General features: G+C 43.9%; 1 protein-coding gene across 1 annotated transcript in view; it reads left to right on the top strand.

Annotated features, from left to right (window-relative positions):
- The first annotated feature begins 7,198 nt into the window (after positions 1-7,198).
- LOC141140430 (actin, alpha cardiac muscle 2) overlaps positions 7,199-14,085 on the top strand; it is a 31,134-nt gene continuing 24,247 nt past the window's right edge. The window contains exon 1 of the mRNA XM_073627601.1: positions 7,199-7,356. The gene's annotated coding sequence lies outside the window, so the exon portion shown is untranslated. The remainder of the gene's footprint in view (positions 7,357-14,085) is intronic.

Here is a 14,085-nt window from a genome sequence, read left to right as displayed (position 1 = left end):
GGGGGGGGGCAGTGTCAGTCATTTTTTACCATTTTATTTTTTAATATTTATTGCAATTCTTCTTTTTATTACTATTATTAGCCCTGTTGGGGAGCTTTGGAGAGATACCAGGAGTCTAAACAGACCCCTGACATCTCCCCCTTTGAGACAGAGAAAGGGACTGAGGACACAGATTCCCTAGTCCCTTTCTCTGCAGCCTCAGCTGCACTGAAGGTGAATGAACAGCAGACAGAGGCTCCTGTTCATTCATAAACTGAAGCATCGTAAACACAGTTTATCACTGACTCTTCCTTGTCCATTCTGAAAAGGAAGGGGTGGGTAAATGACATATTTACGGCCCCTTCCTCTGCTCTCCATCCTGACAGTTCCCCCACAGCAGCCAGCAGGAGAGGAGAGGAGGGAAGCCAGAAGCACTATGGAGGACAAAGGGGGGCTGGAGGAGGACATAGGAGGACACGGGGAGCGGAGGAGGACACAGAGGTACAGTTGGGGGTGATTAGTGTGGTGGTGGGGGCAGTTACAGCCACCTATCTCCCTGCTTTCTATGAAGCAGTTGACAGCGGTGGGAGGGAGAGGAGAAGAATCTCCTCCCACTCTCAGTGGCGGGTGGTGAAAGTTTTAGAATGGTGGGGCGCCAGATCCCGTCCTTTCTTTCTGACCCCTCCCACTTCACATAAGTCACATAAGTCCCACCCCTTATAGAATCCACCAACTCCATCCCCTGTATTCCACTTGCTTCCACCCAGGAGTATACAGCTCAGCAGCACAGGACAGGGTGTACAGCTCAGCAGCACAGGACAGAGTGTACAGCTCAGCATCACAGGACAGAGTATATAGCTCAGCATTACAGATCAGGGTATATAGCTCAGCATTACAGATCAGGGTATATAAAGCTCAGTCTCACAGATCAGGGTATATAGGTCAGCATTACAGATAAGGGAATATGGCTCAGCATTACAGATCAGGGCATACAGCTCAGAATTACAGATAAGGGTATATAGCTCAGCCTCACAGATCAGGGTATACAGCTCAGCCTCACAGATCAGGGTATATAGCTCGGCATTACAGATCATGGTATATAGCTCAGCCTCATAGATCAGGGTATATTGATAAGCCTCACAGATCAGGGCATTCAGCTCAGCATTACACATCAGGGTACAGTATCTCACAAAAGTGAGTACACCCCTCACATTTTTGTAAATATATTATGATATCTTTTAATGTGACAACACTGAAGAATTGACACTTTGCTACAATGTAAAGTAGTGAGTGTACAGCTTGTATAACAGTGTAAATTTGCTGTCCCCTCAAAATAACTCAACACACAGCCATTAATATCTAAACCGCTGGCAACAAAAGTGAGTACACCCCTAAGTGAAAATGTCCAAATTGGGCCCAATTAGTCATTTTCCCTCCCCGCTGTCATGTGACATGTTAGTGTTACTACACGGTCTCAGGTGTGAATGGGGAGCAGGTGTGTTAAATTTGGTGTTATCGCTCTCACTCTCTCATACTGGTCACTGGAAGTTCAACATGGCACCTCATGGAAAAGAACTCTGAGGATCTAAAAAAAGAATTGTTGCTCTACATAATGATGGCCTAAGCTATAGGAAGATTGCCAAGACCCTGAAACTGAGCTGCAGCACGGTGGCCAAGATAATACAGCGGTTTAACAGAACAGGTTCCACTCAGAACAGGCCTCACCATGGTCGACCAAAGAAGTTGAGTGCACGTGCTCAACATCATATCCAGAGGTTGTCTTTGGAAAATAGATGTATGAGTGCTGCCAACATTGCTGCAGAGGTTGAAGGGGTGGGGGGGTCAGCCTGTCAGTGCTCAGACCATACGCCGCACACTGCATCAAATTGGTCTGCGTGGCTGTCATCCCAGAAGGAAGTCTCTTCTAAAGATGATGCACAAGAAAGCCTGCAAACAGTTTGCTGAAGACAAGCAGATTAAGGACATAGATTACTGGAACCATGTCCTGTGGTCTGACTGTGGTCTGATGAGACCAAGATAAACGTATTTGGTTCAGAAGGTGTAAAGCGTGTGTGGAGGCAACCAGGTGAGGAGTACAAAGACAAGTGTGTCTTGCCTACAGTCAAGCATGGTGGTGGGAGTGTCATGGTCTGGGGTTGCATGAGTGCTGCTGGCACTGGGGAGCTACAGTTCATTGAGGGAACAATGAATGCCAACATGTACTGTGACATACTGAAGCAGAGCATGATCCCCTCCCTTTGAAGGCTGGGCCGCAGGGCAGTATTCCAACATAATGACCCCAAACACACCTCCAAGACGACCACTGCCTTGCTAAAGAAGCTGAGGGTAAAGGTGATTAACTGGCCAAGCATGTCTCCACACCTAAACCCTATTGAGCATCTGTGGGGTATCCTCAAACGGAAGGTGGAGGAGAGCAAGGTCTCTAACATCCACCAGCTCCATGATGTCGTCATGGATGAGTGGAAGAGGACTCCAGTGGCATCCTGTGAAGCTCTGGTGAACTCCATGCCCAAGAGGGTTAAGGCAGTGCTGGAAAATAATGGTGCCACACAAAATATTGACACTTTGAGCCCAATTTGGACATTTTTCCTTGGGGGGTACTCACTTTTGTTGCCAGCGGTTTAGACATTAATGGCTGTGTGTTGAGGTTTTTTGAGGGGACAGCAAATTTACACTGTTATACAAGCTGTACACTCACTACTTTACATTACATTGTAGCAAAGTGTCATTTCTTCAGTATTGTCACATGAAAAGATAGAATAAAATATTTACAAAAATGTGAGGGGTGCACTCACTTTTGTGAGATACTGTAAATAGCTCAGCATTACAGATCAGGGCATATAGCTCAGCCTCATAGATCAGGGTATATAGTTCATCCTCACAAATCAGGGTATATAGCGCAGCCTCACAGATCAGGGTATATAGCTCAGCATTACAGATAAGGCTATAGAGTTCAGCATTACAGATCAGGGTATATAGCTCAGTCTCACAGATCAGTGTGTATAGCTCAGCATTACAGATCAGGGTATATAGCTCAGCCTCACAGATCAGGGTATATGGCTCAGCCTCACAGGGTATCAGGGTATGCAGGTATACATCATCTGTCCTGTATACAGCTAGCTATATACACCCACCTTCCTTCCTGTATATAGAAACCTTCCTCCATCATCACTGACTGCAGATAAACATCATCTGTCCTGTATACAGATATATATATATATATATATATATATATACAGTAACAGGACAGATGATGTATATCTGCAGTCAATGATGATGGAGGAAGGTCTCCATATACAGGAAGGAAGAAGGTGGGTGTATATAGCTGTATACACTACACAGGACAGATGTACAAATTGTGTATATTATCTGTGTAGTGTATACAGCTACAGTCAGGTCCATAAATATTGGGACATCAACACAATTCTAATCTTTTTGGCTCTATACACCACCACAATGGATTTGAAATTAAAAGAACTGCAGACTTTCAGCTTTTATTTGCGGGTATTTACATCCAAATCAGGTGAACGGTGTAGGAATTACAACAGTTTGTATATGTGCCTCCCACTTTTTAAGGGACCAAAAGTAATGGGAAATTGGCTGCTCAGCTCTTCCTTGGCCAGGTGTGTGTTATTCCCCCATTATACCATTTACAAGGAGCGATAAAAGGTCCAGAGTTCATTTCAAGTGTGCTATTTGCATTTGAATCTGTTGCTGTCAACTCTCAATATGAGATTCAAAGAGCTGTCACTATCAGTGAAGCAAGCCATCATTAGGCTGAAAAAAACAACACAAACCCATCAGAGAGATAGCAAAAACATTAGGTGTGGCCAAATCAACTGTTTGGAACATCCTTAAAAAGAAAGAACGCACCAGTGAGCTCAGCAACGGCAAAAGGCCTGGAAGATCACAGAAAACAACTGTGGTGGATGACCGAGGAATTCTTTCCCTGGTGAAGAAAACACCCTTCACAACAGATGGCCAGATCAAGAACACTCTCCAGGAGGTAGGTGTATGTGTGTCAAAGTCAACAATCAAGAGAAGACTTCACCAGAGTGAATACAGTGGGTTCACCACAAGATGTAAACCATTGATGAGCCTCAAAAACAGGAAGGCCAGATTAGAGTTTGCCAAACAACATCTAAAAAAGCCTTCACAGTTCTGGAACAACATCCTATGGACAGATGAGACCAAGATCAACTTGTACCAGAGTGATGGGAAGAGAAGAGTATGAAGAAGGAAAGGAACTGCTCATGATCCAAAGTATACCACCTCATCAGTGAAGCATGGCGGTGGTAGTGTTATGGCGTGGGCATGTATGGCTGCCAATGGAACTGGTTCTCTTGTATTTATTGATGATGTAACTGCTGGCAAAAGCAGCAGGATGAATTCTGAAGTGTTTCGGGCAATGTTATCTGCTCATATTCAGCAAAATACTTCAGAACTCTTTGGGCGGCGCTTCACAGTGCAGATAGACAATGACCCGAAGCATACTGCGAAAGCAACCAAAGAGCGTTTTAAGGGAAAGAAGTGGAATGTTATGCAATGGCCAAGTCAATCACCTGACCTGACTCCGATTGAGCATGCATTTCACTTGCTGAAGACAAAACTGAAGGGAAAATGCCCCAAGAACAAGCAGGAACTGAAGACAGTTGCAGTAGAGGCCTGGCAGAGCATCACCAGGGATGAAACCCAGCGTCTGGTGATGTCTATACGTTCCAGACTTCAGTCTGCAATTGACTGCAAAGGATTTGCAACCAAGTATTAAAAAAGTAAAAGTTTGATGGATGATTGTTTATCTGTCCCATTAATTTTGGTCCCTTAAAAAGTGGGAGGCACATATACAAACTGTTGTAATTCTTAAACCGTTCACCTGATTTGGATGTAAATACCCTCAAATTAAAGCTGAAAGTCTGCAGTTAAAGCACATGTTGTTTGTTTCATTTCAAATCCATTGTGGTGTATAGAGCCAAAAAGATTAGAATTGTGTCGATGTCCCAATATTTATGGACCTGACTGTATATATACACACATCCAGGAAGACTGACAAGTGACACCTCCTGATTGACCCTCAGTACATGGCAGAAATCCCCAAAATGTATTTGCAGCCATGATGTGGCAGTGGCACACTCACTGACACCCTGATGCTCCAGTCCAGCCGCGCGATCACTCAGTCATCCACCCTGGCCTGGGCCCAGTCTGCACTGAGTGGAGAATGGCTGAGAGCAGAGAAGCGCAGGGAAGTGTGTGCGGAGCGGAGGGGCGGCCGTGGCTGTCAGTGTCAGAGGAGAGAGACTGAGTGAAGACTAAGCCTGAGACCCACGGCACCGGCACTTACCATTAGCCAGAATCACAGAGGCGCCACTCAGGCCTTCCTTAATCCACCACACAAGTCCACAGCACAGTGAGTGGTGGAACCTGGAAGTGACACTGTGGTGCCGCAAAAAGCACCGCCTACCATCCTCCAAAAACAGCACAGGAGCCAAAGGGACAAATCATTGTAGAGTGGGAATGTTTGTGGGCACATGGCTTGCACCCCGAACACTCCCTAAACACAGATGAATCAGCTTCCCAGTTGCAATCAGCTGCATAACTGCAAGGTGTAAAAGCATCCCAAAGATAGCTGTGTGTCTGGCGCCTGGACACACTTAAAGGACCACTTTTTTTTTCAATGACTGGCTGGGGGGGGGGGGAGCGTTGTTCTGTCGAGAAGTGTCCCCCATCGAATAGTGCTCGCACATGCGCAGGACGGAGCCGGACCTCAGCTGATTTGTTGATCAGCTGGAGTGACGTCACCAGGGTGCAAGCGCACATCGCAGGAGGCATCTCTCGATGGGAGATACCATTTCATGGGCTCAATAGAAACCTATAAAAACAGCGAGGGGAGACCTTAATTCTCATATTGTGCCTCGCTGTTGCGGGGTGGCTTTACAGTGTGCTGATGCTCCGGTTTTGTCTGTGTTGCAGGGTGGGTTTGCTGTGTTGAATGGCCGGTTTTGCCTGTGTGAAAGGGCGAGTTGCAACACAGATAAAACCAGCTCTTTAACACAGCCAGTAGCCGCCCTCCAGCAGCAGCGATGCACAATCTGAGAACTTTGGTCTCCCCCACTGTTTGTATAGGTTTAAATTGTGCCTGTGAAATGGTATCTCCCATCGAGAGATACCTCCTACGAAGTGTGCATGCACCCTGGTTATGTCAGCCCAGCTGATCGGCAAATCAGCTGTTGTGCTGTTCCGTATGGTGCATGCGCAGTACATCTCGGGCACTATTCGATGGGGGGCACTTCTCGACAGAACAGTGGCGCCCGTGCGCCCCCTATTGACAGGCTGCCACTGCCACTCTTCTTTTTCTCCTCTCCTTCCTGCGGCTGTCAGCTGCTTAGTTGAAAGCTAAACAGGGAGATCGGTGCCTGTAATTGCCCCCACCGCTTGATCATCCCCAACTCTCAAACCAGGGATGGATCATCCATGGGTGCAGGGTGGGGCAGAGCACAGTGACCCCCGGGGACCATGAACACCCTTCACCCATGTATGATAGCCACTGGTTATTTGTTTGAAAAAGTTTAGTATGTTCCCTGTAAAAACCCAGGGCTGGCAAGCAACACACATTGTGAAGTTGTTGAACAGTGGTGTATTTCTGTGGATGAATTCGCACAAAACAACGCACACAGTGAAGAATATATTCCTCTGTTTCATTTGTGTGATTGATTTTCTACTATTAACCTAGTCTAACAAGTTATAAAAAAAAATCGGCAGTTATTTAATAGAAATTAGTTTTTTTCATACTATCGAGCATGTAATTGTCTAAACATTAGGATTTAACATTTGTAATACACAGGCGAACGTTTAATACCTACTCCTATTCTGTGCTGGGTCCCACACTGTAATACTTGTGTGTGATTAGTCAATGACACTTGTGCCGTTTTAAATCTTTGTCACTTACCATCTCCTGCACCGTGCTAGTGCAGGGGGATTATCGGGACATACTTTGCGTGCCACAAATTCGCCCTCTTTCCTTGCTCTTTTAGCTGTAGGACTGGCAGGAAGAACTGGCATTCTAGAGCCCCGAAGTGAATCCTTTTACGGTTCCAGCCTCTTTTCACCTGGTGCCCGGCCAGACTGACCTTGTATGGGCACCCTGCGGACAGTAAAGGCGCCCAAGGGGGGCAAGGTCGGTGCCCAAGAACCTAATATGGCTAGACAGAAAGTAAGAGATCATGAGGAGGAAGGGTGGGCAGCGAAGGGCCATGGGTTATATATATACACACATACCCTTTATACTGGACCGTAACCTGAGCGAGCTGGAGAGTTAGCTAAAGAACCCCCAGCACTGCCTGAGACAGACCGGAGACCAAGGTAAGAACACGGCTCGCTCGGAGCCTTTCAGAGAGATAGAGCAAGAGGGAAACTTGTAGGAATAAAAAGAAAAATTATAGTAAGGGTGACAGTGAGATCCGCACCTGGAGGGACAGCGCTGCATAATTTACTTTACCTTAAACGCACAATGGAAGCAAGCTATGGTGGAAGATGAATGAGAATAAAAAGTTAAATGAACGTCACTAACAGAAAATAATGCTTAAACATATATTACTACAAGTCTCGAAATTATAGATCAGTTTATAGATGCAGCAGCTGACAGCAGCAGGTCCCACTGCCAGAATACAATCTGGGGAATTCAAAACGACCACAAAAACAGTTTTTTGGCAGTAGTTCCTATAAAGGAGTTGTAAAGTCTGGAGGTTTTTCACCTTAATGCATTCTATGCATTAAGGTGAAAAACTTTCTGTAATGCAGCAGTCCCCCCAGAGCCCCCCTTTTACTTACCTGAACCTGTTCGTTGCAGCATAGAGGAGGAGCCCAGCAGCTTCAGCCACTGTCTCGGATCCTCATTGGATAGATTGATAGCAGCGGGAGCCATTGGCTCCCACTGCTGTCAATCAAATCCAGTGACATGAGGGCGGGGCCAATCCTGTTGCCTGTGTCAATGGACATGGCAGCAGGACTCTGGAGCGCACCCGCATGGGTGCCCCCATGGAAAGCAGGTCTCCGTGAGGTCACTCGTCAAAGAGGAGAAGAAAGGAGTGTCACTGGGGGACCCCAAAAAAGGAGAATCGGGGTCACTCTGTGCAAAACCCTTGCACAGAGCAGGTAAGTATGACATGTTTTTTAGTAAAAAAAAAAAAAAAACCTTTACAATCACTTTAAGAACTACCTAAGCCCAATTCAGGCAAGCATTTGCACCAGTAAAATTACCGACATGTGCAGCAAAATATAAGTTGTTCTTACTACCGTCATTCTATCGCTGTGGCAGCTACAAATTCTTAAGGAATTACCACCAGTTCTCCATTTAGGAAACTGGCAGTAAGACCAACTCTGATTTGGACAGTACAGAGGTGCATCAATACTCAGAGCAGGCCCTGCCTGTGTTGGATAATTGTCATGTATGTGACAGCTTCCAGCACAATGCTGTATCCTCTGCCTCATTTAGATGTCTGCCAGGTGATTCCCCAGTTGAATGCTAAATATAAACAAAAAGACTGGGATAAAGCTGATGTCATTACCCAGATATGGGCAATGCCCATATTTGGCAAATACTTGTCACTGGATGGGCAGATCCTGATGGGAAACAGAGACTGGTGCCGATCTGGTCCACTTCACTTTTGTGTGACAGTGCATCCCTATGGGCAGATTAAAAAGTTGCTATTGGACTAAGTAGCGACTATAGATCCATCTGCTGTCAATCAAAAGTGGAGTGGACCTGATGGACAACTAGTCTCTCAGTCTAGTCTAAATCTTATTGGTCAAGCGCCTGCCAGTTTGATGAGTGCAGTAGCTGGGAAGGTAGGGCGGGAGTGAGTGCACTGGGGAAGAAATGTGGAACTCTTATTCCAGTGCAGACATGGACAAACAGGTAGATGAATTAGGTGTAAGCATTAACAGTTTTGGCACTGCATCCCAAAGGAATTCTGAAGGATGTCTATGACACTATTTATGAATTCCACCAAATGTCCCAGCAATGAATGCACCTCATTGGTGTGAATGGAGGAATCTGTTAGATTTTGTTTTGTTCAGCCCGTCTATGGCACGTTTAGGATATCTGCCCACAGTGGGTAAAGAAAAAGAATCACCCCATTTAAAATAATCACATGTTGCTTTGCAGCTTGAAATGAAGGCAGATACAGTTTTTGTTTTTTCCAGCTGTAATTACTAGTGCAACTTATAACATTCAAGTGAAAGATATGACAACAACATGTCAGAAAAAAATAAACATAATTCAAAAACAGAATCACTGAATTGGAAAAAGGACCACCCCTTTGTGTAAGTATTTTGTTGAACCACCTTTTGCTTTAATCTTTGGGATATGTCTCTACTAACTTTGCCCACCTGCACTTTGCAATATTTGGCAACTCTTCTTTAACTGCTCAAGTTCAGTTAAATATTAAGGCGACCATTTGTGGATTGCAGTCTTCAAGTCATTCCACAGATTTTCAATGGGGTTTAAGTCAGGGCTCTGATTAGGCCATGCAAGGACATTCACCTTTTTCCCCTTCAACCACTGCATGGTCATTTTTGCTGTGTGCTTTGGGTCATTGTCATGTTGAAAGGTAAACCTTCTTCCCATTGACAACTTTCTGGCAGAGGGCAGCAAAATTTCCCCAAGAATTTGACGGTACTTTGCCCCATCCATGTTTCCTTCTATCCTGACAAGTGCTTCAGTCCCTGCTGCAGAGAAATACCCCTATAACAGGATATTACCAAACTCCATGCTTTACTGTAGGAATGTTCTTATTTGGATGGTGAGCTGTATTGAATTTCCGTCAGACTTATTGTTTGGTGTTGAGGCCAAATAATAAAATTTTAGTCTCATCTTACCATAACACCTTTTTTCATGTGGCCTCAGAATCTTCAAGGTGCATTTTGGCAAAGCTCAGTCGTGACTGCATGTGGCCTTTCTGTAGGAGTGGCTTTTTTTCTTGCAACCCTTCCATACAAGTCACATTTGTGGAGAATTTGTGATATTGTTGGCACATGCACACAAATTCCTGCAATTGCTTCAGAGTTGCTTTAGGCCCCTTGGTAGCTTCTCTGACCAGCTTCCTCCTGGCTCTTTTATCCAGTTTGGAGCAACATCCTGATCCAGGGAGGGTCTGTGTTGTACCAAATACCTTTCACTTCTTAACCATCTCAATACAGTGCACTTTCACCCTGCCCAAGCCATTTTTCAGCTTTCAGCACTGTCACACTTTGAATGACAATTGCGTGGTCATGCAACACTGTACCCAAATTAAATGTTTATTATTTTTTCCCCACAAATAGAGCTTTCTTTTGATGGTATTTGATCACCTCTGCGGTTTTTATTTTTTGTGCTATAAACAAAAGAAGAGTGACAAATTTGAAAAAAAAACACAATATTTTTTACTTTTTGCTATAATAAATATCCAATTTTTTTTTTTTTTTTTTTTCCTCAGTTTAGGCCGATACGTATTCTTCTACATATTTTTGGTAAAAAAAATCGCAATAAGCGTATATTGATTGGTTTACGCAAAAGTTATAGCGTCTACAAAATAGGGGGTAGATTTATAGCATTTTTATTATTATTTTTTTTTACTAGTAATGACGGCGATCTGCAATTTTTATTGTGACTGTGATATTGTGGCGGACATATCGGACACTTTTGACACATTTTTGGGACCATTCACATTTATACAGCGATCCGTGCTATAAAAATGCACTGATTATGTATAAATGTGACTGGCAGGGAAGGGGTCAACACTAGGGGGTGATCGAGGGGTTATTTATGTTCCTAGGGATTGTTTCTAAGTGAAGGGGGAGGGGACTCACAAGGGGAGGAGACTGATTGGTGTTGCTCTATACTGAGAACACACATCGGTCTCCTCTCCTCTGACAGGACGTGGATCTGTGTGTTTACACACACAGATCCACAGTCCTGCCATGTTACCGGGCAAGCGCGGGTGCCCGGCGGACATCGCGGCCACCGGGCACGCGCATTGGGTGCCCAGTGACACGGCGGGCGCGATTGCCGGCGGCGGTGTGTGCGCACCCCCAAGAAGGTGAGGGCGTCATATGACGCCCTCCCAGAACGAGAGCCGCGCCGCCTGGCCATCATATGCGGGCGGCAAGCAGTTAATAATAGACTTCTCTGTGTTTCTAGGCATTGATAAAGCCTTTGAAATGTTTTGTACCCCCATCTCTTGACTTTGCCTGTCCACAACTTTATCCCAGAGATCTTTTGACAGTGCCTTGTCACCCATAGTTGATTGTTTGCTTCAGTTGCACTACCAGGGACTGAAATGTTCTAGGAAAGCTCTTTTCATGCTGAGTTAATGACCACAGCTGATCTCAGTTGAAAGTCAATGGGCTTTGTGTGCCACTGATTAGCTACACCTGATTTTTTTCTGACATGTTAATGTCACTTGGATGTTTTAAGTTGCACTGAGTAAAAACAGCTGAATAAAACAAAAACACTTTTTTTTCTTTATTTCAGGCTGCAAAACAACAAAATTTGATTATTTTAAAGGGCAGTGATACTTTTTTATACCCATTTATACTTTTAGAACTCATTGCAGCATCCTGTGATCACAGAGGCATGTGTAAAGGTGAGTACACGAAATTCAGCTGGTTCAGCTTCAGCGCTGATCAGTGTGTTTTGACAATAGCACAGTGGGGGTGGACACTCGCTTATGTGGATGGGGACATTTGTTCACTTACAGTATTTTCATTTAGTTTCATCAGTAATTGGAGGCATCAATTACTATTACCAAGATAAATCTAAATAGCACTACCAGGAGGACAATAACAAGGGCTTCCAATAGTCAAATCTGATAAAACTTTTCAGATAGATCAGGTTAGAAAAGTGTATACTGGGCACTTTCCACTGTAGTCCTTCTGGTGAGTGATGTTACCAGAAAGGGACGTTATGTGCTTAGCCCAGGGTTATTCTATTTAGCACTAACACACAGGCGCCACGCCACCACTTACCGGATGCATTTTAGTTAGGCATCGTTGGGTGCATTAATCTGCTGCCCGATGGTACCTGCATGGTTCTGGTGCTGAAGTCACTCTTCAAAGCTAGGACTCAGAGCCATGAGCTAGTAGTGAGGGAAAAAAATGTTTTTCAAGTAAGTTCCCCTCTGATACCAGTGAATATCACCAGTATAAGGTAAATGGTGCCCGGGTGTCAGATGATTTTCTGGTGCTTTTCCTTCCATTGTGAAGTGCAAAGCATAGTCAAGCACACAAAGCATTTTCTAGCAAACACACACCTGTCCTCTTTTCCTCAAAATAATTTTAAGTAATAATTATGACAATTAACAAATACTAATAATGGGCAGAAAAATGAAGACAGTGGCATTTTTTATATGCAATGATCCCGTTAAAAAAATTAATAAAATGGACGGATTTCATAGCAGTGCACTATGTGAGCTGTGTCAAAAAGTGAGGAAAACAACTAAGAAATTTGATAGGCCTGAAGGGGATTAAATTATAGTAATATGGTCTATTAAAAAGCAATAACTTGATAACTAGGTTCAAAAATAACAATCTTTAATAAATGGACTGCAAAAGGACAATCATATACTGTACAATACCTGGCCAGCAAACAGTCTATTGTTACAATGCACTGGCAACAAAAGAAAAATTGTGACAATACATGAGAAACAAAAGGGAAACCACTGTAATTCACAGGGAATAAATGGGCAATCTTTACAAATATTTGGGTAGCAGACAGGCAATTGTGACACTATGAAGGCAACATTAACAAAAAATCTCCCTGTTCCTCTTAGTAAATCTGCAACCTTCCCCCTAAGCAAAAATCCCTTCCCATCCCCCAACAAGAATCCCCCTACTCTCCCAGCAAATCATACTGTGCAGATAGGGAATCCTCAAAACCACACAGGTCACACACCCAAAGACTGCCCCCCGACTATGAATCTTTATAGGGCACCAAAACACTGAATATCAATTTAAAGGGGGACAATACCCAGTAACTTGTCATTCTTATTTTTAATTACCCGCATATTGCACTTGTTCTCAGATTTCCCATTTTTGCCCATATAATGATTACCTGTGTGTTTTGCTTATGTACAGTATTTGTCATGATTGCCTCTTTGTTGACCCTCTAATTGTAACAACTGCTCATTTGTTGCCAGTGTATTACAATGATTGACTGCGTATTGTATCAATTGACTGCTGTCTGCATATTGTAACAATTGGCAGTTAGTTGCCCTTGTATCATTGCCCATTTGCAGCCCATGTAGTCAGGTTTGCCATTTTGTGGTCACCACTTCACACCATATCAATATTGAAATAATTGCAAAATGATGTGTCCCAAAGTATTCCTTTTACCGCACTCAGGAAATGCACTTACCAGAAGTGCATGCCCATTGAATAAAATTCAAAATATTAACAAAATCGAAAGCCATTTACAACTCTGCCCTCAGCTACATCACCAATTTTGTCTCAATATATCACCCAAACCGTCCTCTCCGCTCCTTCCAAGACCTCCTGCACTCTAGTTCTCTTGTCTCCTCCTCCTATGCTCATTTCCTGGACTTCGCCAGAGTCGCTTCCATTCCCTGAAACTCTCTACCCCAATCTGTCCAGCTATCTCCTATTCTGTTCACTTTAACTGCTTCAGCCCTGGAAGATTTTACCCCCTTCCCGACCAGAGCACTTTTTGTGATTTGGCACTGTGTCGCTTTAACTGACAATTGCGCGGTCGTGCGATGTCGCACCCAAACAAAATTGACATCCTTTTTTCCCCACAAATAAAGCTTTCTTTTAGTATCCCCCAAAAATATATATAAAGTTTTTTTTCCTCAGATTAGGCCGATATGTATTCTTCTACATATTATTGGTAAAAAAAATCACAATAACCGTATATTGAGTGGTTTGCCCAAAAGTTATAGCGTCTACAAAATAGGGGATAGTTTTATGGCATTTTTATTAATCATTTTTTTATTAGTAATGGCGGCGATCTGCGATTTTTATGGGGACTGCAACATTATGGCGAACACATCGGACGTTTTTGACACTATTTTGGGACCATTGTCATTTATACAGCGA

The sequence above is a fragment of the Aquarana catesbeiana genome, linkage group LG04 (assembly GCF_042186555.1).
Source record: "Aquarana catesbeiana isolate 2022-GZ linkage group LG04, ASM4218655v1, whole genome shotgun sequence".
Classification (NCBI taxonomy): domain Eukaryota; kingdom Metazoa; phylum Chordata; class Amphibia; order Anura; family Ranidae; genus Aquarana; species Aquarana catesbeiana.
Note: the sequence above shows the minus strand (reverse complement) of the source record. Positions and strands in the feature narration are given on the sequence as shown.